This window comes from Mauremys reevesii, linkage group 15, assembly GCF_016161935.1.
Source record: "Mauremys reevesii isolate NIE-2019 linkage group 15, ASM1616193v1, whole genome shotgun sequence".
NCBI lineage: Eukaryota > Metazoa > Chordata > Testudines > Geoemydidae > Mauremys > Mauremys reevesii.
In genome coordinates this window covers 3,606,189-3,631,448 of record NC_052637.1, presented here as the reverse complement: position 1 = coordinate 3,631,448, position 25,260 = coordinate 3,606,189, and the positions used below count along the sequence as shown (strand labels likewise).

The 25,260-nt window shown below is 50.0% G+C and overlaps 1 pseudogene; it reads left to right on the top strand.

The window, feature by feature from the left end:
* The first annotated feature begins 3,707 nt into the window (after positions 1-3,707).
* On the top strand, positions 3,708-20,231 carry LOC120383912 (annotated as a pseudogene).
* Positions 20,232-25,260: the final 5,029 nt, after the last annotated feature.

Below are 25,260 nucleotides of genomic sequence, written 5' to 3'. Positions count from 1 at the left end.
TACAGGTAACCATGCCTCCACGCGGCAAACGAGCCCCAGCATGGAGCACAGGTGAATTGCAGGACCTCATCGGTGTTTGGGGTGAGGCATCTGTTCAGGCACAGCTGCGCTCCGGCCGTAGGAATTACGATATCTTTGAGCAGATAGCAAGGGACATGCTGGATAGGGGCCATCAACGGGACGCACTACAATGCAGGGTGAAAGTTAAAGAGCTGCGGAGTGCCTATTACAAAGCCCGCGAGGGTAATCACCGATCCGGAGCTGCTCCCACGACCTGCCGTTTTTACAGGGAGATGGACGAGATACTTGGGGGTGACCCCACTGCCAATCCCAGGGTAACGATGGACACTTCTGAGCAGGCTGGGGGACAGGAGGAGGAGGAGGCTGCGGGGGGGGGAGAGGAAACCGCGAGTGAAGCTCCTGGGATGGGGGAAGAAACCGCAGATTCCCTGGAGGCATGCAGCCAGGAGCTCTTCTCAAGCCAGGAGGAAAGTACCCAATTGCAGCAGCCAGCAGTTGCAGAAGGACAAGCAGAGGAGCGGGGTACCGGTAAGCGGCTTTTATTTTCTGGGTGGAAATGTTTCTGGAGAGGAAGGGGGGTTATGGATGCATGCATGCCAGCCTAGATGTGGAATAGCCCGTTGATGTGGTCTATCACGTCGCGGTAATCTGCTTCAGTTATCTCAGCAAAAGCTTCATCCAGAGCGTGGGCAATATGCCTGCGCAGGTTTATAGGCAGAGCCACTGTGTCCCTTGTCCCAGTGACGGTGACGCGTCCGAGCCACTCTTCGGCCAGTGGGGGGGGGACCATTTCTGAACACAGGCACGCCGCATAGGGTCCCGGGCGGAATCCACATTGCTCTAAAAGAGCCCCCCGCTGTTCCCTAGTGACTCGCAGTAGGGAAACATCTTCCAGGATTAAGTCCTGTGAAAAATGTTGGGAGACTCTTTAGTGAAGAGATAGGGAGATAAGATCACCCCTGCATCTGCATCTTCACTCAACCCCTCTAGCACTCCAGATTACCCGAAGCAACCAGCTCCCCTCTCACTCAAGCCCCTCTTCTCCCTATATAACTCACCATTTCGTGGCTTCTGTTGTGTTTTCCTTTTGGGATACAGAATGCAAGTGAGAACTTGCAAGTGAGAACTCCCTCAGTGTAACAATTCATGTCTGGAGATAGTGGATACAATGCTGCCCGTGTTAAATGTTGTCATTTCTGTGTCTACAGTGACCTTGACTGGACTGCCCAGATGTTCAACATCACAGAGGCTTCAGAATTTGAGAAAAAATCCCCGAAAGAGCAAAGAGGACATGCTGAAAACTGTTCTTCAGCACTCTGCTACAGAGAGAAAAGAATTGAAGGAGTGGCGAGAGAAAGAAAGCAGGACCCGCAAGAGAAATGCAGTGGCCAAGAGGAAAAGCACGGAGCGGCTGCTAAGCATCCTGGAGCGCCAAGCGGAGTCTATAGAGTCACTCGTTGCCATGCAAGCAGAGCACTACCGTGCTACTCCCCCACCCGCCCCGTCCTTTGTGCCTTGTGCCCCAATGTCAGCTCAAACCACCTTTCCCCAGCATCCAGGCTCTTACCACCACCAGCTGCCTCCAACACCTGTACGTTCCCCAACCAGCCCTGATACCTACCACCACCCTTACCCTCTGCATTCAACCCCCATCACCATGCAGTATATGAACCCTGAAGTGCAGGATTCATTAAACAGCAATCCAGACATGGCATATGCAAACTTGTGACTGTACAGTTCACCAACCCACACCATTGCCCTCTTGTGTTAATGAAATGTTGTGTGTCTGTCTGTCTGTCAAGGAAGTTTTTTTCTTTTCAATAAAACAATTCTTGGCTTTGAAAACAGTCTTTATTATAGCAGATAGTGAAAGATACCTTAGCCCAGTAAAGAAAGAGGCACTGCAAATCATATTATTATTATGGATAATAAAATAACAGTGCAAGCAGTGCAATTCACTCCCATGCAAGGCAGCAAACATTACTGTTGGCTTTCAGCCTCAAATTCTTCCCTCAAGGCATCCCTAATCCTTGAAGCCCTGTGCTGGGCCTCTCTATTAGCCCTGCTCTCTGGCTGTGCATATTCAGCCTCCAGGACTTGAACCTCGGTGGTCCATGCCTCACTGAATGTTTCACCCTTCCTTCACAAATATTATGGAGGGTACAGCAAGCGCTTATAACCGCGGGATGCTGCTTTCCCCCAAGTCTAGCTTCCCATACAAACATCTCCAGCGAGCCTTTAAACGCCCAAAAGCACACTCCACAGTCATTCTGCACCGGCTCAGCCTGTAGTTGAACCGGTCCTTGCTCCTGTCAAGCTTCCCTGTATACGGTTTCATGAGCCAAGGCAGTAACGGGTATGCGGGGTCTCCAAGGATCACAGTGGGCATTTCGACATCCCCTACTGTGATCTTCCTGTCTGGGCCAAAAGTCCCTGCCTGCATCTTCCTGAACAGGCCACTGTTCCGAAAGATGCGTGCATCATGCACCTTTCCAGGCCAGCCTGTGTAAATGTCAATGAAACGCCCGCGGTGATCCACAAGCGCCTGGAGAACCATAGAGAAATACCTTACGATTAACGTACTCTGATGCCAGGTGGGGCCAGAATAGGAATATGCGCCCCATCTATCGCCTCCACAGTTAGGGAAACCCATTTGTGCAAAGCCATCCACAATGTCCTGCACGCCCCGAGTCACGGTCTTTCTTAGCAGGATGCGATTAATTGCCTTGCAAACTTGCATCAAAACGATTCCCACGGTCGACTTTCCCACACCAAACTGGTTCCCGACCGACCGGTAGCTGTCTGGATTTGCCATCTTCCAGATTGCAATAGCCACCCGCTTTTCCACCGTCAGGGCAGCTCTCAATCTTGTGTCCTTGCGCCGCAGAGTGGGGGCGAGCTCAGCACACAGTCCCATGAAAGTGGCTTTTCTCATACGAAAGTTCTGCAGCCACTGCTCATCATCCCAGACTTCCATGACGATGTGATCCCACCACTCAGTGCTTGTTTCCCGAGCCCAAAAGCGGCGTTCAATGGTGCTGAGCATTTCCGTGAATGCCGCAAGCAATGTACTGTCACACGCGGCAGACAAATCCATATTGATATCATCGTCGGACTCCTCACTGTCACTTTGGAGCTGAAGGAATAGCTCGACTGCCAAACGTGTTGTGTTGGTGACACTCATCAGCAGAGTCCTCAGCAGATCGGGGTCCATTTGCCACAGAAATCGCGATTCACAGAGAGTAACAGAAAGACACTCACAATGGCGCCAAACGCTGCCGGAAAGAGTGAATGCTGGGATGTGAAGCGATGCACCACGGGGCGCTGGCAAACAGGAAGCGGAATGACCCGCACACTTCCTTCCCCTTCCCACAATACTCAGCGCCAAAATGGGACGAGGTGCTCTGTGGGATAGCTGCCCACAATGCACCTCTCAATACAGCGCTGGAAAGTGCTGCAAGTGTGGCCACACTGCAGCGCTGGTAGCTGTCAGTGTGGCCACACTCCAGCGCTGGCCCTTACACAGCTGCATGAGCAGCGCTGTAACTCCCAGCGCTGCAACTTGTAAGTGTAGCCAAGCCCTGAGTCATTTTCAGGCAAGGAAACACCCTCTTGCTGCTGCAGGCGGGGCAGAGTGTGAATTCAGGAAATTGAAATTTAGCCTGTTCCACTGCCCAGAGGGAGCCATGGCTGCAGAGAGCCCCGTGGAAAGTCTCCAGGAGGAAGCTACATGTCCCCTCTGTCTGGAGTATTTCACAGAACCTGTCACTCTGGAGTGTGGGCACAATTTCTGCCGAGCCTGCATCAGCCAGTGCTGGGAGAGATCCGATACAGACATCTCCTGTCCTCGGTGCAGAGAAACTGCAACAGGGAAACCTCAGGCCCAACAGGCAGCTGGGAAACATGGTAGAAATCACCAAGCGACTGAGTTTACAGGCAGCAAAGGGAAGAGGAGGGGAGACACCAGGAGGCTCTGAAACTGTTCTGTGAAGAGGATCAAACACCCATCTGTATGGTGTGTGACAGATCCCGGGCTCACCGCGCTCACACGGTGGTTCCCATCCAGGAGGCTGCCCAGGAGTACAAGGTAGGGAACGTTTGTGAAATTTAATGGGTTAACTTTTGGGGTTTAATGACAGCCTAATTTCACTGAGAGTTCCCTGTCACGAGTGTGACTCATCATTCAGCTCTGTAAAGTCTTCATTGTACGGGAGATGCTGTAACAAAATTAATGATCTGGCAGTGCGGCAGCAGAGGCAAAATATCAAGGCTTGAAAGTAGGATCTACCGCCCCTTCCCCAAAGCCTCACTCACTCCATACCCCTTTTTCTCCATTGCTCTCCATTCCCCACCCTCGCTCACTTTCACTGGTCTGGGACAGGGGGTTGGGGTACAGGTGGAGGTGCGGGCTCCGGGCTGGGGCAGAGGGATTTGCAGTGTGGGAGGGGGCTCTGGGCTGAGCCTGGTGCAGGGGGTTGGGGTGCATGATTGGTGAGGGGTGCAAGCTCTGAGAGGGAGTTTGGGTGCAGGAGGGGGCTCTGGGCTGGGGCAGAGTGTTGGGGTGCAGGAATGGGTAGGAGGTGCTGGCTCTGGGAGGAGGGTCAGGGCTAGGGCAAGAGGTTAGGGTGCAGGAGGGGGTACAGGGTGCAGAAGGAGGTAAGGGATGCTGGGTGAAGGATGGGATATCGGGTGCTGGCTCCAGCTGGGCAGCACTGACCTACCTTGGGAGGCTCCCAGTCATAGGTGCAGTGGGGCTAATGCAGGCTCCCTGCCTGCTCTGGCCCTTCGCCACTCCTGGAAGGGGCCAACAGGCCCCTGGAGTCCCTGGGAGAGGCATGTGGCTCTGCGCGCTGCCCCTCTCTGCAGTCACCACACCCGCAGCTCCCATTGGCCACAGTTCCCCATTCCCAGCCAGTGGGAGCTGCAGGGGTGATGCTTGCAGGAAGGAGCGATGTGCAGAGAACCCTGCCCTCACCCCAGGCTGCAGGGGCATGCTGGCTGCTTCTGGAATTGCCGTACAGCTGCCGGAGATTGCAATCGACTGGGAAAGTCTCCAGGATCGACTAGTCAATCACAATTGACTGGTAGGTGACCACTGGGCTAGCTAGACAAAAGGTGGGAAGAGAAAGTGGGGTAGTGAGTTGCCCACAGTCACCCAGCATGTCAGTGACAGAGCTTAGCACAGAACCCAGATCTCCCCAGACCCAGTCCAAGACCCAAACCACTTTGCCATGCTGCCATCTTAGCATCAGCCCCACCCAGTGATGAAGTGTCTCCGTTAGGAGGGAGAGACGCCTTGATAAAGGTCCCAGGCCCAGCAGGGAGAGGAGGTTTCTCACTGAGATTCTGAACTCCTGTGTTGCTCCATGAGGGGTTAAACTCAGATGCTGCCGGCCTGCACTAGAGGAGATCACTGGGCTAAACGCTGTGTGCTGAGGCACTACCGGACAGGGACAGTGCTCCACAAAACTGGGACTGTGCAACTTCCAACCAGACGAATGGTCTCCTTACATCTCATGGGGTTTGACCTGGTGCTTAGACCAGCTCTGCCCAACCAATGCAGTCCCCAGCATAGGCGGCAGGTTTGTATAATTTTTGGTGGTGCCCAAAATGGTGGTCCCCCCGCTTTCGCCCTGTAAGCCAATATAAAATGAAGCTACAACGCGTCGGCATCACAAGATTACAAGGGTCAATTAAAAGTGGAAAGTCAGGAGCAGCACTTGCCTGCTTCAATATATGGTGGTATATTTTGTTGCACCTGTTGTGACAAAGTGGGAATGTTCTTAATGTTTTCTCTGAATCCTGTGTGGGTGCCTCAGTTTCCAGAGCATCCCAGCATCCCCTTCCACACTATGTGCTTCCCGGAAGTCCACACAGGCACTGACACTCCCTTCTCTGGCCTTTGTCTCTTTTCCAGGCATTAGGAGGCCACCTGATCTCTTTGTTCTCGAACACCTTCAGTTGGCAGCTTGCAGGAGTGCGGCCCAGGCCATCAGTTGCCCGGAGAAAGGGTTTCGGCCATTCTCTGTGCAGACGGCATCACACCGGCACTCTAGGGCTCTACAACAATCACACCCCCTTATCCCACCATCTAGATCCTTGAGAAATGCATAGGGGAAACTGAGGCACCAACACAGTATTCAGAGAAACCATTAAGAACATTCCCACTTTGTAACACCTGTATATGACTATATACTTTAAAGGGGTGTAAAATAATCAAGTATTGTGCTAAACACAATTGTTAGGCCTAAATAAAATGTAACCCAAAGCCAGTTGTGTCAACCTGAACAAAGTCAAGCTAACAGCCTAACAGAGGTTTATGGGTAATTCATAAGTGGAAAGTCCCAGGGAGTTGCAGGTCTGTCTCTCACAAAGTTAAGCAACCATGAGATAAGAAAGGGACTGTATTCCTAGCATGGTATCAAACGTACTGAGGTAAAAACAATTCATTTAAAGAACTCATAAGAAGCCAAGATTCCAAACTTCCAGACTCCCTGTGCAGTACTCCCTGTTTCTGTTCTATGTCTATTCCTAACAATTACATTTTAGATTGATTAGTGATTGTTAAGGTATCATAAATCATGTAAAACATTTAATCTTGTAGAACATAAAAAAGAATGTATGGTAACAGTTTCTAGTTTCAAAAGAAGGGGGGTGGCTACTTAACTAGTTAATTGCAATTATGATGATGCGATGGAGCTGTCTATATAAACCTAGGTAGTTTTGCAAAGAGGTTAGCTGGTTCTCTTTGGAGACGAGCTCGCTCTCTATTGTCGTGTGCACTCTTCAATAAAGAGCATTATATTTGAACTTTGCTGGTGTTGCCTGTCTCTCGCGGTCAGACAACGAACTTTGCCGTTTGGGGTACCAGAGTCCCCAACAACTTTTGGCGACTCCGCCAGGACTCGTCTGACTCTCCAGCGGGGGGATTGGACATTGAGGCAACGCAGCGCGCATCTTTTGGTTTAGAAGAGCCTTGCCTAGTGATCTGATCTCTGCGCTGGCGATAAGGCGAGTTTTGTGAACCAGCTGAAGCTCGTAGAAATCCAGCAACATCCACCTACCCATTGAGTAGGGTCAAGGTTGCCTGGGTTAGAGTCCCAGTGCAGATTGTCGGGGTTCGAGTCCCTGACAACTTAGGTCTGGGTTAGAGTCCCAGTCCAGGTTTGCACAGGATCCAAGTAGTCTGGGTTAGAGTCCCAGCCTGGGTTTGAGTCCCAGTCCAGGTGTTCGAGTCCCCTGGAGAGGTAAGTGAGCGCTCGACGTGGGAGGTGGGGGTTAGAGTCCCTTTACCTTGACGCGGGGAAGAGGGGTTAGAGTCCCCTTACCAAATGGGACAAGTTGGCAGTAAGTGCCTGGGGGACGCCCCATTGTCTCTAATACTTAAAGATTGAAAGAAGATTTCTGGAACCGGGTAGCTTTTGGAGCTGTATGTTTAAAGCTGTATGGAGAGCTCTTGTAAAAAATCCCCCAGCATATGCCCCAGAACCACACTGGGAGGAAGATTGTCCGTGGGGACGTCTGTCTCTCTTGGGCTCACGCCATCTGAATTTATTGACTGTGCAGCAAGATAAGATGCATTGTGGTAATAGGAAATAATGGCCTTGGTGTGTGTGTGTGAGTGTGTGTGGAAAATGGGGGAGGGACAGTCTAAACATTCCACCTCACCCCCTAAGGGTACCCCAGCATATTACATGTACGTACATTATGGTCCTAAAACCTGCAGGTATTTAGAGAATTGGAACCTTTATACGCGTGAAGATCCATCTAAACAATGCCCATTAGAAGGTACCTTCAATCTAGATAAGATCATATATCTCAAAGGAGCTTTTAATCACCAAAGAAAAGCCTCTGACACAGTGTGAGCAATTTGTCTAGGAACGGGTTAATTTGAAATTCAGCTTGGCTTAGAGATAATGGAGAAGCCACAGGCTGGAATCTGAACTGGAATCTCTGAAAGAGACACTGCAGGAGATTCCAGGGTGTAAAAAACAGCTCTCCCAAGAGCGGAAGCATGTTGGAAATTCTGGACAAGCTGTATACAGGATAATCTCCCGTCCACCTATTCCCCTTCTCTGAACGTTATACAGACGTGGCCAGTTTGGACATGTGTGAGTATTAAAGTGGCTTAAGGGTTGAAGTATTCATGTTTTTCCTGAGTGATGTGGGAGCGTTCCCAACACCCTTCATTGTTGTTTTATTATTTTTAAAGAAGCTTTAAAATTTGATTATATGGTGTGTTTCCCCCAATGTCCTGCAGTGTCAGCCTGATCACCTGACATGAGGGATAAATTGGTAACAGAAATTTGTCACAGTTTGGTGAGCAATTGAGAATGGGGGAGCCCTGCAGAATTCACACCATCTATTTGTTTTACCCTTGTTATTTTATGTTTGTTTTGTTTGGTATTGTTGGTGTTATATGTTGAGGATTGCATAATTAAAGGTGTGCCCACTCTCCGCTGCAAGTCTCAGAACTGGAGAGGGGTTTCACATTTTTCTCTCCACCCTGGTTGACCGGAAGGGTGGCAGGTGGATCTGCCCCCAGTCGTAGCAGGACTGGGCAATAGAGTAGTTGGAGAAAAGGGACGAGATGTGTACTTGATAACTAGAATTGAGCAATTACGAGCATAGATCATGAACCAGGCAGCACCTAAAACCTGCGCCCAGGGCAAGTTGCAGGCCTTGAGACAGGACTTCCAGTTAGAAAAGGAAGCCCTGGCTAAGCAAGTACCAGTCCTTCAGGGACTTGTTAAAATTTAACCATTTGTGCTCAGCATATGTCGTAACAGCAGTGTGTTTGCTACAAGAGGAAATTGAATAGTTAAATGCCAGTGGGCCATGTGTTTTGCCCAGGTGGCAAGCCTCACAAGGGAGGACTCGAGTAGTTTTGTGAGTAGAAATGTTTTAGGGAAACGACCAGAAGGGTGGGGGCTAGTTCAGAAGCCCACCCTCCTAGCTAACTGGTTGTGGAATAAGTTGGTACCCATGGAAGGGACGATTCAGCGAGAAAAGCAGGATCGGGCCCAGGCGGGCAGGCAACAGACAGAGAGATTGGAAAGCGGGTTGGAAAACAAGCAAGTGATTTAAGGCAGAGTGAAAAGTTAACTCTGTAGTTGCTGGAGGGAACAGCAGTTGAACTTTGTAAACGTACTAAAGTAAAAAGTTCTTGGTGTCTTTAAAATGTTTGTAAATAAATTTAGGCAAAGAAATTATTGGATTGTAATCATTTGGCTATGAACAATTTTGTTAAATTAGCTGAAGAATGTATATAGTGTTATGTAATTAAAATTGTATTAGGCTCTGAGAGCACTGTGAGTGATGATGTTTTCTTTCAGTGTTTACAAGCAGGAGTTACAAGTAAAAAGCAAGCCAGAAAGCATCTGTATTAATGCAAATTATCTAACTAATAAGGTAGGAGTCACTAAAACCTGGGCTGCCTATAAAACACATATAAGAAAATATGGGGTAATTCCCTTGTTTTGCCTGGAATCAACAAGGGTATTTGTGTATTTTAAGTAATGATTGACTGCCCAGAAGGGGCAGACCTCTGTTTTTGTCTTTCAGATAATTAAAGAAAACTATTGCCAGCTGAACAGCATTCAACGTACCATGCATTTGCTAGCACAGTACAAATTATGTTTTGTGTTCTATGTTCTGTCTTGTGGAGTTTGTCTCGTGGCCAGCATTGATGTGTTTAATATTTTTATGGGATGGTCTGATTTAAAATCAAGCGGCAGTGTTAGATTGAAATGCAGATACTTGTTTTGTTCAACTTACAATACAAAGTGTTTGGATACATCAGAAAAATGTGATATACTACAGTCTTATACATTTTCTTAAGTATAAGAAAAAAACTACATTGGCCAATATTTTTAATTAAAAAATATTATTAGAATTTGCATACCAACAGTCTTTGAAAGCAAGGACATGAAAAGTTAACCCACTCCCCATATTGTACATGGGATCCTTCTGGCTACCTCAGACTTCTAGCCGGAGGGCTGGGGATGGTGGAAAGCTATTGGACTACAGTTTGTATTGAATGAACTCAAAGTGGGTGTGCTTGTCCTGGTTTGTTGTTCCAAAGCTCTGTCATAAGGTTATTTTAGTGAAACGGTATATGTGGTATATATTAGATAAGACTAATGTACTGTATAACTGCAATGTGTATGTGTTCATTGTTAACAAAAGGTGTATAAGTAAAAAGTAAAAGTTTCTTTTGTAGGTTAAAAAAAAAAAAAAAGCCGAGACGGGAAAAGGACAAAGACCAAGTTAACTGAGAACAAAATAGTTAACATGCTCAGTTTCAAGATGAGACACTGACTCTGTTCAAGGACACTGCTCACAGCTAAGACTTGGCTAACACCCAAAAAGGAAAAAGGGGGGACTTAAATTTGCCCACGCGGCTATAAGATCTGCCAGGCACTAATGAAGTGTGTTAGGTTTTTTTTTCTCACAGGTAAAGAAGCACTATCCGAAGACCCTGGCAGCCCTGCTACTCCTTGGAACCAGGAAACTGGATCAATGTACAGGTCCACCAGCGAAAGACTGCTTTGGCTCCATGCTGGAAAGGCCCTTATTGAGTCCTGCTGACTACCGACACCACTGTGAAGTGCCAAAGACTGACTGCCTGGACCCAGGATTCTAACTGCAAAAAGACCCCTCCACCTCAGAAGAATTCTCCTACTGATGATTAGCCTATTCCTTTTTCTAGTTCTATCGTGCTTTCTGGACAGCAGGGAAAAAGGACAAGGTGACGTGCTAGGAACCTCTCCCTTGTCCACTGACAAATTTATTGTGCCTTTGAATTTTTCTAGAAGAAGCAAAACCATTACAGCGTGATGTACTGGTAATCTCTCCCCTGAAGAATGCTGAACTACAACTGTTTGGGGAAAGGAGAAGAAACACTCACTCCACTGACATTGCCAAAGTCCAAGAATTCCTGACTAAAAAGAACATTAAGAACTGACCCTGGTGAAGAGACAAAGAATTACACACTGGCAGGAAGAAATTTGTGGGACTCATGTTTGGGAATGTGGTATTAATTGGATTTTGGGGTTTATTCTACAGGCTGCGCCCTGTGTTTTGGATAAATCCTTCAGTATGTATTGCCCTCCCTAATTGGATTTTAAATGACATTGCCTTTATCCAGTTTTTAGATCACTTTTACATACCCAAATTGCTCACAAGGGGCTGCCATTAGATTCGCACAACAGAAAGCCTGGGTTATTTCCTCTGGAAAGAAGGAAAAATTGACCAGATCCCTGTGGGCTGGGGCCGATAGTGTAGCAGCCATTTGGAATATTCTTAAAGGCCAAGAACATGATAAGAAATTGGGCCAACTAGAAAAGGCCCCTAGCCTTATTTTTGAAGCTCAGCTATCTTCAGTACAGGCTGGAGTTGGTGAGTTACATGTCATTTCCGCCCTTAGTTCTGTGACCCAGAAGTTACTGCAAGAGATGGTATTGAATATCACTGAGGCTGGGAAGGCATTGCAGTGGGATCTAGTATGATTAACTTGATCCTGAGCACCAGACTTGGCCCACTGCCCTTACAGACACATCAGGAGTACCATCTGATCTGTGGTCATGGAAACATACTTGGACACTTTCTGGATGAAAGTGTGGACATTCACAGTGCTCCTTCCAAGCATTTGGACCGGTTAGGGTGGGTGTGGGCTCCCACATACCGAATCCTGTCGGGTCCATGGGGAGGAGGTGTGTGGGACTGAATTATTTACCGAGACATCTGGGAAATTAGACCACTTGGTATACCTACCTGATTTATGGTCAGTGCCCCAGACCAATGAACTGTTACCCCTGAAGGCGATTTGAAGCTTCGTCTGCAACTGAAGAAACCGTAACCCGGTTGTGCCCTGCCAAGCGGTAATTTGTTGTCCCAAGAGTCCCGTTACGGTCCTCTAGGGACAAAGGGGGGATTGTTAGGCCTAAATAAAATGTAACCCAAAGCCAGTTGTGTCAACCTGAACAAAGTCAAGCTAACAGCCTAACAGAGGTTTATGGGTAATTCATAAGTGGAAAGTCCCAGGGAGTTGCAGGTCTGTCTCTCACAAAGTTAAGCAACCATGAGATAAGAAAGGGACTGTATTCCTAGCATGGTACCAAATGTACTGAGGTAAAAACAATTCGTTTAAAGAACTCATAAGAAGCCAAGATTCCAAACTTCCAGACTCCCTGTGCAGTACTCCCTGTTTCTGTTCTATGTCTATTCCTAACAATTACATTTTAGATTGATTAGTGATTGTTAAGGTATCATAAATCATGTAAAACATTTAATCTTGTAGAACATAAAAAAGAATGTATGGTCACAGTTTCTAGCTTCAAAAGAAGGGGGGTGGCTACTTAACTAGTTAATTGCAATTATGATGATGCGACGGAGCTGTCTATATAAACCTAGGTAATTTTGCAAAGAAGTTAGCTGGTTCTCTTTGGAGACGAGCTCGCTCTCTACTGTCGTGTGCACTCTTCAATAAAGAGCATTATATTTGAACTTTGCTGGTGTTGCCTGTCTCTCGCGGTCAGACAACGAACTTTGCCGTTTGGGGTACCAGAGTCCCCAACACAATGATACTCCAAACTGACCACCAAGTTTAAGTTGCACGTTTTTCCCCTCAGGTGAGGGCTCTGGGGTGGGGCTGGGGATGAGGGGTTCACAGTGCAGGAGGGTGCCCAGGGTTGGGGTGCTGGGGGCGCAGGCTCTGGGGTGAGGCAGGGCTGGGGATAAGGAACTTGGGATGCAGACAGGCTGCCCCAGGGCTAGGGCCAGAGAGGACTGCCCCCGCCACCCCATTACCAGCAGCAGCAAGCTCCAGGGGAGGGACCCTTCCTCTCCCCCCTCCGCAGCACAGTCACTCTGCACCACAGTCAAGGCACATGCTCCTAGGGACTCTCTTAGGTCCAGAAAGCCCACTCGCCTCCCCTATGGTGGGTACCGGGTGTCATGGAGTCTCCGGGTGATGCTCTGGAACTGCTCCCCACCAAGCCTGTCAGGACTTTGGGGAGCCTCCTCTCCCTCGGAGCAGACTTTTTCAGGGCAAGAAGCTCATACGGCTTCACCTCCTGGGTCTCTCCTTGGAGCATTCAGCATCCTCTGCCCCTCCGTGCGCTTCCCCCAGCGAGCCCACCCCGGTGGGTTCCTGGGGAAGCCAAAGGGTCCTGCACCCCCACTTTGCAGTCAGACGTGACTCTCGGCCAGCCAGCCAGTCAAACAGAGGTTTATTCGATGACAGGAACACAGTCTAACACAGAACTTGTAGGTACAGGGTCCATTCTGGGCGCAGTGAGCCAGACCCGCCCTGTCTGCACTTCAGTCCTCATCCCCAGCCAGCTCCAGACTCCCAAACACCCTCCAGCCCCTCCTCTCTGCTCAGTTTCTTTCCCGGGCCAGGAGGTCACCTGACCTCTTTGTCTCCAACACCTTCAGCTGGCACCTTTGCTCTGTAGCAATCGCACACCCCTATTCCAAGACCTGGATACTTAAGAACTGCATAGGGGACACTGAGGCACCAACACAGTATTCAGAGAAAACATTAAGAATATTCCCAGTTCATCACACCGGGGTGGGGGGTTGCCATCATGGGTGGCCTCCCCACCCCTGCTGCTGCCCCTGGGTGCCGGGGCGGGGGAGAGAGCTCCCAAGCACCTGTGTGCCTCCTTCCTCCTCCTCTCTCCCTCTTCCCCTCCCCCGGTGCTCCAAGAGGCTGCCGGCCACTGATCTTTATAGCCTTAGGCAGAAGCAACACAAACAAAGGAGAGAGGCACTGGCTGTTTTCTTTCAGGCAGGGAAGCTCGGAGGTGGGGGCAGGGGAGAAACCCAGCTCCAAATATTGGTGGAGCAGAGCCCTCAGCCTTGAATATTCCTGGTGCTTAAGCACGTCGAGCCCATATAAGATGCCGCCCCTGGTCCCCAGGGCTTCAGGGCTGAAATCCCAGCCCCTATTTATACCCTGGTGGCTTCTGGAATTTGTATCACTTGGTTTGTGAAACCTTCTACAAAACTGGTTTATTGATTCACCCGCATGTGACTTTGGTGCCCTGTAATGTGTTGTACCCCTAATCAATTCACAAATACCAGTAAAGCTTGGGTATAATTGAGATCTCTCGCTAATTACTAAAAAGACTGAACTGGAATTGTTAACAAGTCGGAAAAGAACATGCTCCCAGTCTCCATTAGTAAGATTTTATCTCCTTGGTGGTCCTGATGTCACAAAGCGATTAGAACCACAGTCATCTTGGGTTTCAGGTGGAAAAACATCCACTTCCCAGCACCTCTCAACTATCCAGATGAAACCTCCTAAATCATTTCTGTTTCTTCAGGAAAGAAAGCAGGCCCATTTGAAGACTCTGAGGGAAGAGAGAGAAAAGCTGCGGGGATTGAAAGCGACTGGAGAGGGGAATTGCCGGGAATATCTGGTAGGTGCCTGTTGTTATGAATCAGCTGTGGGACTGGCAGTGGGAGGCCTGTTTGGAGGCAGACTCCTGTGTGGCCTACGTGAACATGGGACTTGTGTGTGTTTCTCCATGATCCTGGATTGCTGGGTTAGATCCATGTGTAGACAAGCCCTAAGCTTCCACTGCAGTTGATGAGTTAATGTCTAGCCCTTGTGGCTTTCCCAGAAATCCTCCCCAAGTGAACTGAATGTCCCTGTGAAGTGCTCTCTGCTGTGTCTGGTCATTTTGTGCATTTTAAAAATGTTTTCTCCTTTTATCTTCCCTGGTGTCTCTGTCAGTGTAGTGCTGAGTCCTGCCAGAGATCATAAATAACAGAAGATGCTGACCATGACAGGCATAGAAACATCCCTTTCAGAGATACAGGGGCCAAAGGGGAAGGTGTGAGAGAATCCCCTGCCTAGTACCCACAGGCTAGAGTCAAATGTCAGAAATCTGAGGATTTTCAATGAAGTTCTTTCTCCTGCACACTCAGCTCTCCATTAAAGGACCCCGGGCTCCACCCATGTGCCTGACCATCCCTTTTCCTATTTTCATACAGAAACAAACACAAACCGAGAGGCAGAAGATTGTGTCTGAATTTCACCAACTGCAGCAGTTCCTGGAGGAACAAGAGCGACTCCTGCTGGCCCAGCTTGAGAAGCTGGACAAGGAGATTGCGAAGATACGGAATGAAAATGTCAGTAAACTCTCCGGGCAGATTTCCCATCTCAGTGAGCTGATCCATGAGATGGAGGGGAAGTGTCAGAAGCCAGCCAGTGAATCCCTGCAGGTGAGACTGAATGAGAAACGCAGATGGGTGCTCCATGGCACGCAGATCCCCGCCTCACTGCTGCCCACCAGCAGCCCTGCCGATCAACTCCTCGTCTTCTTCCAGCACCATCTGCCTGCTGCAATCAGCTGTTCCACTGTGTGCAGGAGATGCTGGGAGGGAGGGGGAGGAGCAGATAGGGAGTGTGCTCATGAGAGGAGGCGAGGAAGAGGCAGGGTGGGGGTGGAGTGGGAGCGGGAAGAGTAGCGCTAGGGTTTTGCATTGCGGGAAGGGGTGGAGTGCAGGTGAGGGTGGAGTCGAGCACCCCCAGGGACAATTGGAAACCAGCACCTGTTGTTAGAAACATGCCAGACCCCCACACTGGGAAGGGAGGGCTCCATAATCCTAAGCACTGGAGTCCAGCAGTCGGAGACTATAGTGTAATTCGGCATGGGCATTGCTGACATGAATAATTATTATTCTTTGCAGAGTCACAGACACAGAGATATGAGAGATGGAAAACCCTCATTAGCTCAGGGAATCCATGACCCTGGGCCAGGACAGGGCCTCCCTTCCCCATATTTGCAAAATCTCTTCCCTGGAATCCTGTGTGTGTGTCAGAGGGGACTGAAATTCTTTTGTCTCTCTCTCTTCTAGGATATTAGAAGCACCTTGAGCAGGTACATGACTCTCTCTCACTCCCCCTCACACCTCACAACGCTGGGAAGGAACTTGGTGGTGATGTTAGCACTGCATCTCCCCAGGGCTCTACAGCAAAATGTGTGAGGAAGGTCACATGTTGGATACAAATCTCTCTGATCAACTTTATCCTGAGGTTCTCACCCTTGTATAGAAGACTCTCTGGAATTCTCCAGTCAGTGGGAAAGATTGACCTCAAGTATTTCCTAGAGATGTCACCTCCCTGAGGGACTGGCTGCCTCAGGATTGTGGGGATGGACTATGGGCTTGTCACTGCTGGGGCACTGGTCACTAATCAGCCCAGGCCAGCAGTTGTCAAGAATGTTTCCAACCTGAGGACTGTTTGGAGCCCTGTGTGGAATGAGCTGGGGAGGGGGGAGTTGGTATCTCAGTCTAGTTCCTAGAGGCAGATTTCTACAGCACTTCACCTGGGAACCTCCTGACCCTCAGAGCATGGAGGCCAAGGAGTAAATTGGCCATGGAGGCTCAATTCCCCTTTTGTCCCCAGAGCTGGTCTCTCCAGGCCAGAGTTGAAGAATATTAATGACCTTTGAAGGGAAGGTTGCTTGGCCCTGGGCTGTGCTGTATCTGCTCTGAGGCTGGGAGAAGTTGAAGAATTCTATCTCCAGGCCCATTAGAGCAGCAACTCACTAGCCAGAACTTATAAGGAGTCACACAGTGAAATATAATCACCTGAAATGGTTTCTCTCCAGGTGTGAGAAGAGGACGTTCCAGCAGCCAGAGGAGATTTCTCCTGAACTGGAAGAGCGAGTCAGTGGTTTCTCCCAGAAAACTATTGTGCTATTGGAGACTCTGGGGAAGTTCAAAGGTACCTAGACGGGATCTGGGAATGGAAATTGGGATGAGCCTCTGAGAGTGAGGGAGGAGAGTGTCTCTGGCCAATTGGTTCACAATTAGATGATGCTTCTATTTACTTGTTGGGTGAGAATGTCACGCACTTGGGGTCCAAGTCACTCAGGATGATTAATTCAAACCTTTATTTCTACCAAAAATATGCCCTGCCATGACAATTACTGTTAAAAAAAGAAATGACTCAGACTCATAGACTTTATGGCCAAAAGGGATCATCATGATCATCCAGTCTGACCTCCTGCACATTGCAGGCCCCAGAACCTCACCCACCCACTCCTGCAATAGATCCCTAACCTCTGGCTGAGCTACTGGAGTCCTCAAATCATGATTTAAAGACTTCAGGTTACAGAGACTCCACCATTGACACTAGTTTAAATCTGCAAGTGACCCATGGCCCACACCACAGAGGAAGGCAGAAATCTCCCCAGACTCTCTGCCAATCTGACTTGGGGGAAAATTCCTTCCCGACCTCAAATATAGTGGTGAGTTGGATACCGAGCATTTTGGCAAGACCCAACAGCGAGACATGCAGCAAAGAACTCTCTATAGCTCAGAGCCCTCCCTGTCTACTGCCCCATCGGAAACCATGGGGCACATTTCTCAAAGGTGGACCGAACCCATCACTGTGCTCTGGTCCCATACGGCAGCTAGTCTGGGCCAAATGGGCTGTAGGGAAGGAGAAAGCCCCTCCCCCATGATCAGGGATCCCTCCAGCACAGGAGCCTCTGGTGCCTCCTCCCCAGCAGCTGCAGGCACAAGGCGGGTTCCTGAGAGGGCTGGGAATGGGGTGGGGGTGGTGAGGGCGGGTGAAAGAGGGAGGGGGGTGGACGAGGGACAGAGGCTGGTGGGCCGTGTAAAGCTGGGCCTCTGACACTCTGCACGCTGGGCAAGACACACGGGGGCCATTGTCACAGGGATGTAGCTCTGACTGGCTTCAAAACTTCCTCAGCCTGTGCCAAATTCTGCACCGGCCCCTGCAGCCACTGAACAGCAGAGTCACCCCTCTCCTGCTGGTACAGGGGTGAATTTGTCCCATTGAATCAACCTTCCCCACCTCAATTTCCACAATTATAAAATTATTATTATTATTATTATTTCTATTTCTGCCTATGGAGGACGAGGCCCCGTCGTGCTGCTCTCTGTAGAGACGCTGAGTAAACAGACCCAACAGCTCACAGTTAGAACCAGGATTTAGCAAATTCTCAACATCCCGTTAGTGTTGCTCTCTGTAGTTTCAAAGGGACCAAAGTGGGTAAAGTTACTTTTATGCCAAAGTCTTTGTATGATCTGGGTCTAGGTTACGACAAAAGGCAGCAAGTGAATGAGACAAACCAACTGGAGTCTGAAGCAGGGGCGGCTCTAGAAAGTAGGCTGCCCCAAGCAGCGCGGAGCGCTGTGCCGCCCTTCCCCGGTCCCGCGGCGGGTCCCCTCTTCCCGCGGCTCCGGTTGAGCTCCTGCCGGCATGCCTGCGGCAGGTCCACCGGAGCCCGGGACGAGCGGACCTGCCGCAGTCATGCCTGCGGGAGCTCAACCGGAGCCGCGGGAAGACGGGACCCGCCGCAGTCATGCCTGCGGCAGGTCCGCTCGTCCCGGGCTCCGGTGGACCTGCCGCAGGCATGCCGGCGGGAGCTCAACCGGAGCCAAATGCCGCCCCCCCGGGAAACGGCCGCCCCAAGCGCCTGCTTGGCGCGCTGGTGTCTAGAGCCGCCCCTGGTCTGAAGGGTGGGAGAGGATGAGGAGGGGAAAAGTAAATCTCACTGACAGATTGTGGGTCCTGGAATAGTTATGAGGCTGCAAGGACATTGGTTCCATTGCTGGGAGATGCCTGAATGAGAGAGGAAAGAGACAGTTTCAGACCTTTTTATATTAAATATCTGAGTGTTTCTCGGTGTGTTTCACTGTCATAATTAAAAGACAGTTCTATGAATTGAGAGTGGGGACACTGTTATAAATATGAAAGGCTGAAATCTCATCTCCTTTCGCCTTCCCCCCTCCAGACACTCTGCCATCTGCACTAGAGATGAAAAGAGGAGGATCCCTAGGAACATTCAGACAGGGTGAGATTGCAGCTGGAGATTGTTTTTAAATGATAAGAAAACATCTTCATGACATTGTAGCTAAAGTTACCAGCCAAACCGATACCAGCTACGACACACACAGCCCTAAAAACAACACACTGAGCAGTGAGGCGCTCCCTGAGTTCACTCCCACACAGCTGCCCAGAAAAACTCTGCCTGAACAGCCGGTGAACAGAGCTCTCTGCCCTGAGGGCTGACACATCCCTCTGCTTTACCATGGTGCAGGGGGTCTTCCTCATCCACTTCTCCAACATCCTGCCTTTCCTCTGGGCAGGGCTGGGCTCTCCCATTGGAGCTGCTCACTGCTTCCTGGGTTGGGGAGATGCTCTCCCTGTGATGCTGGCAGCTCCTCCCTTCTCTCTAGGGATGGGGCTACCCCACCCAATGCCACCTCCTACTCTCTGCTCTTAAGTAGCTCTTCCCCAATGCGGCATCTTCCTCTCTGTTCCCTGGTCTGGGATTGGAGGCTCCATTAGGGGAGGGAGCTTCTCTCTGGGGTTCAAAGCTGGTACCTTCCTCCTCTGCTCCCTCCTCACTAAAACCTTCCTTGCTGTGACTCTGACGCTGGGTGTGGAGCAGCCCCAGCAGAGGGACGAGGGAGTTGAAGCCTCAGCAAGCAAATGAAAAACTAATGAAGTGGGTCCCATTACGCAGCCTGAGGAACTGCAGTGACGTCCCTGCTCAGTCTCAGGTGCCCAGGACAGAGGCAGCTCCCTGGGATCCAGGCCTGTCCCAGCCAGGATGGGGCAGTTGGGGAGTGTGAGAAATGGTCCCAACCTCCCCCAGGGCCGAGCTCTGCCCCTAACGCTCTGATTCTCTCTCTCTCCAGCAAATGTGACTCTGGATCCAGACACGGCTCATCCCCAATTTGTCCTATCTGAGGATGGGAAAAGTGTGAGCTTGGCAGACACGTGGCAATATCTGCCTGACAACCCTGAGAGATTTGACTATTGGGCCTGTGTGCTGGGCTGTGAGGGATTCACCTTGGGGAAACATTGCTGGGAGATGGAGGTCGGGGATGGGGAAAGCTGGGCTGTGGGGGTGGCCAGAGAATCTGTGAGGAGGAAGGGATGGATCAGCCTTAGCCCTGAGGGGGGGATCTGGGCTGTGGAGTGGTGGGAGCGTCACTTCCAGGTTCTCACTGACCCTGAGACCCCCCTGACCCTTAGCCGGGTCCCCAGCAGGATCCGGGTTTGTCTGGACTGTGACCGGAGGCAGGTGACATTTATCGATGCTGGTGATGAGGCCCTGATCTTCACTTTCCCGCCGGGCTCTGTCCGTGGGGAGAGAATCCGACCCTGGTTCTGGGTGTGGCTGGGAGCTCGGCTCCGACTGTGTCCCTGAGAGGGGTGGGGAATATCCCACTGGAGAACCAGAAATCAGTCTTTCTAGCCTCACACACCCCAGTCTCTATCACCTTGGAGGACTTCTGTCTACCCAGCCCCTGACTCCTCATGTCTATGACCTGTGGAAGACTCTCCCCTTCCCTGCAGCCCCAGGGATGGATTGGGGAGGGGGGAAGAACCCCTGGGGCTGCAGGAGGAGCAGAGGGGCCCTGAGGGGCAGAGGTGGGGTCTGGGCAGGGGGCAGAACTAACAGCCGGGCTGCACACAGGCAGCTGTGAGGTGGCAGGGATATATGGTATGGGTACACTTGCAGCTGTACAGCGCTGGGAGTTAAACCTGTCTTCGAACAGCTGAGTAGGGAAAGCGCTGCAGTCTGGCCACACTGACAGCTACCAGTGCACTGTCATGGCCACATTTGCAGCATCTGCAGCGGCATTGGGAGTGGTGCATTATGAGCAGCTATCCCAGCGATCAAGTGGCTGCAATGTGCTTTTCAAAAGTGGGGGTGGGGTGGAGTGTGACAGGGAGCGTGGGGGAGACAGAGAGAGTGGATTTTTGGAGCTGACACTGTGTCAGCTCCCTGCCTTGCAAGTTCCGACCCCCTCCCTGACCTCTCTCTCACTTACTGAAAGCAAACAGCTTTTTTTCCTCACAGACCAGATAAGCATCCACTCCAAAACAGACCCCCTCCCCCCCCCTGCCTGCCTAGTCACAGCAAACAGTAGCTGTGTTTGTTTTTTTAGATAAGCAGCTCCAGGAGCCTGGAGTTCATAACAAAACAGAGGGATCACAACAAAACAGATTTATCTTTACTTAAAAGGATTATGGGAAGCTTCCAGAGGTCAGTCACAGCGTACTAAGAATATTCCCTGTTTACACTGGCATCCCAGCGCTGCAGCAGCAGTACTATACTCTTTATTCCTCTCATGCAGGTGGAGTACAAGCAGTGCTGTAGCCACGGAGCTACAGCGCTTTATGTGCCTTGCCAGTGTGGACGGGGAGAAAGTTACAGCACTGTAAATCCACCAGCAGTGCTGCAACTCTCAAGTGTAGCCAAGGCCATAGCTTGAATCAATCAGCGTTTGGGTGGTTGGGGAGAAGCAGCACCGGGGAGTGTTTTGTACAGATCTGTGGGATTAGATCTCACTGGGGTCTCCCAGCCAGAGCTCCTGCCGCAGGATCCCAAGTCACCTTCCGCTGTAGCTACAGGACAGCTGGTAACCCAGTAATTGTCACAAAAGATGCAGGAGGGGAAGATGGGTGCGGATTGATTAAAAAAAACATAACCTTAAAAAAATGATCGTGTCAGTTTCATGATTTTTTTTTCAACTCCTGAGGTTGGCAGCACTGGGGGAGGCAGGGACAGGGAAGGTTTAACCAGAGGGAATTAGAAGAAGCAAGAAGAAAAATTAAATTAAAATAAAAGAAGAATAAAGGGAGAGTCGATGAGAAATGGTGGAAAACAGAAATGAGAAGAGCGACAGGAAAATATCCCTAACAGGGGAAGAAGCCAGGGGCAGCAAAAGGAGAAGGGATAAAGTCAGGGGAAATGGAGCACCCATGGGGGATGATCTGTAACTGGGGTGCGGGTCGCATGGACGTGCCTTGATCAATCAGGGTTTGGGGCCATGGAGAGAAGCAGCAGGGAGTGTTTTGTACAAATCTGTGTCCTTAGAGCTTGTTGGTGTCTCCCAGCCTGGGATCAGCACGAGGGGAAGGGATAAGATCAGGGAAGGAAGAGAGCAGCCGAGGGGGATGATCTGTGACAGGGAGGAGAGACACAGGGAAATAAAGAGGGATGGAAAGTGAGGCTAGAACAATGATGAATAGAAAAGGACAGTATGAAAGGAAAGGGAACATGAGCATTACGGGGAGATTTATTACATGTTACTGAAAGTGAGACTGTAACTCATTAATTCCCTATATTAATTCCTGGCCATTGGTGCAATTTTAGTGCCATAAAGAAAACTGTTCTCAGTAGCTGGGGATCTCCTTGCCATGCTGTGGTTATTAAAGCTCCTTCTTAGCTCCTTTTACTTTGCTACTTTCCAACTACTTACTGTAAATAAACCATTACAAACAATTCTTCTTGTGTGTTCCACTTTACTGTCCCAGCTGCAGGTGCTAGGGGCAGCATCATGGATTCATGGGATTTGCTTCCCAACTTAGTTGTGACCCCCCCACAGGGAAAATTGCACCTCTAGGAGGAGAGTTTGGGTTTTACTGTGTGATGTGTCACTAACCAGCCTGTGCTCTGTCTCTGTCCTGTGCACACCCATGTCAATCAGGAATTGCTCAGCTGTGCTCTGTGGAGAGGTGACTGGTTACACAGGGGGAAATCCATGCAGGGACTCAGGTGTTGCAATGCTGAGTGTCACAGTGAGTAATTTTTAGGCAGTGAGAAAAATCACAGGAACAGCAACACTGTGACCCTCAGAGCTGAGTCAGGGGCCTAAACTCCCTAGACAATGCTAATCTATGGGTAACACAGGCACCTCAGTAGGCAGGGAGCCATGTAAGTTAGCCAATGGGAGATGCTGATAAGGGGGGGAAGGGGTGTCCTAAGTCTCACCCATCTCATGGATAGGTGCCTAAATCTGGGCTGCAGAGGAGTGTCTGTCTCTGCTTTGCAACCCACAAACAGGAACCCAACACCTGATGTCCCGGGCCTCCAGTCGTGGCAGCTGCCAGTGCCTGGTAGTGGTGGCAGCTGCTGGGAGCCCCAGGCCCTTTGAAATCGCCCCTGCAGGGCTCCTAGGCGCACGCACTGGGTGGGTGCAGTGGCACATTAGGGGAAGGAAAAGTCCTAGACCCTGGCAGGGGTGGGGAGAAGAAACCCTGGACACTGGCTGCTGGGTGGGGGCAGGGGAAGTCCCAGACCATGACAAAAGCCAGGCAGGGTGGGTGGGAGAAGCCCTGGACCCCAGCAGGAGCCACAATGGGCAGGGGGAGAGAAAGAAGCCCATGACCCTGGCAGAAGATGTCTGCATGGAGCCCAATCTCCATTCCCCGCCCCCCCCCCCCCATCACCACACAGCCATGAAGGGATTCAGCCTAGGAGGCAGGGTCAGCATTAGCCCCATGTCGCAGGTGGGATCCAGGGCACCCAGAAGAGAAGTGACTTTCCCAAGACTAAGCAGGGAGTCAGTGGCAGAGCAGAGAACCAAACAGGACACCTGAGCCCCAGGCCTGTGCTGTAATCACTGGGCCACCCTTCCTACCGGAGGAGGGGGAACCTTCTCTGCTGCTTTGAGTATGTGGATGGGAGTGGGCACTAGACAGAGCCCCTAGGAGGTGGGGAGTAGAGAGAGATGAGAAAAAGGACATGGGTGGGAAGCAAGAAGGGGAAACATCAGGAAGGGGAGCAAGGACTTAGAAAAGAAACAAGAGGGAGGGAAAGGGGCAGGGAGAGTGGTAGGAAAGGAGAGGAGAAAAGAGGAAGGGAGCGGGAAAGACTCCCCACTGCTTGTGCCTCCCATTCACCTTCTTCCCACAGCAGCCCTCAGCTCCTGAACAGGCGCTAAGGTGAGGTAAGGCACAGAGTGAACACAGATTTCAGTGGTAGCCATGTTAGTCTGTATCAGCATGTGGAAGCCCTGGCCATGCCCTAAGAGTGCAACCAGCAGCACAACCGGCAGCTTGCTGGGCACCAGCCAGTGCAGGCGCCACCCAAATGTCAGGCAGACAGCGTCCCCGTGGGCACAGTGTGTGCATGTGGGCACCAGCAGGGGCCCATTGACTGTTCTGCCCTGGGGCCCGGAATTGCTGTCAGCAGGCCTGGGGGGGACTGTGCTCATGTCCTGCTTGGGGCCCACAGGCCAGCTCCGTGTGCGTTCCCATAGCTTGTCCTCTGTGTCCGTTTCCCTTTCTGTTCACTGTGCTGGTTTAGATCAACAATGACACTCATTTAGGGGGCTTCCCTTGGGTAACAGAGAGATTTACGGTCTGAATTCTCACTGACATAGAGCTTTAAAAATCTTAAGCAGGCCAGCCCCCAAAACTCATGAGGTTTAATAAGAACAATATAGTAAGTATTAGTATTATTTTATTTGGCTTTTGGTGTCTCAGGGCTTTAGACTGCATTGGGGTGAACTTTTTAAGTGTTTCTCTACAACAAAGAGAACTAGATACTTTCTTTGTTTAGAAAGCAAAAACTGAGAGTCTCACCTCCTCACAGGAGCTGGGGCTTCAACAAACACACCAAATATCACAAGACTCATGATAAAATCGTGAAAGTTGGTGATGCTGCAGCTCCTTTCCACTGAGACAAGCACTGTTAGTGTAAATGAGAATCAGGTCTTGAAAACACTTATTCCAGTTTAACCAAGCTTTTAGCCTGAGAGCTTATCATCACAAGGCTTGGAAGAATGAGCTTTTATTCATAAATGTTGGCAAACGTTGCTTTTGCTGTCTACACACAGACCAATTAAAATATTTCAATTGATAATAAATGATAATTACAGATACGCAAAGTAAGAAGAAGGCTGCTTCAGAACTTATTCACGTTTGATTGAAGGACAGTGACTCTGCATCTTTTGACAGGTGATGCAACCATCTGTGTTTTCATGGTTATAAAGCTTCAACTTTTTGAATCTCTGTGTCTGCTGACATTAAATCATTGGGGTCTGACTCGCTATTGACATATCCCCCCCATAATATCCCACAACCATGAAAGCTGAAATTGAGAACAATCAGAAAGAAATGCTAAACCCAGAGTTTTGTGCAATTGTGAAAATTTAACTCAATGAATATTGAAAAAAATGTTTAAAACTAGCTACAATACAACCTGTTAATATTATATATTGTGACAAAGTTCTGTCCTTGACTCCATGGGTTCTGCATTTCCTGGCAGATTTTTGCTAGGTTCAGAGGCTCCCTGTGACCCTCCATGTAGCCCTTCTCTCTCTGTGGGCAAGGGTCACAGCTTACTGAGCCATTTTCAGCATAGGCCAATAAGGGAGGTGAGGAGAAGCAATCCTCCCTCACACAGTCTCTGTTGTCTCCTAGTCTCAGTGATTAATCAGGGA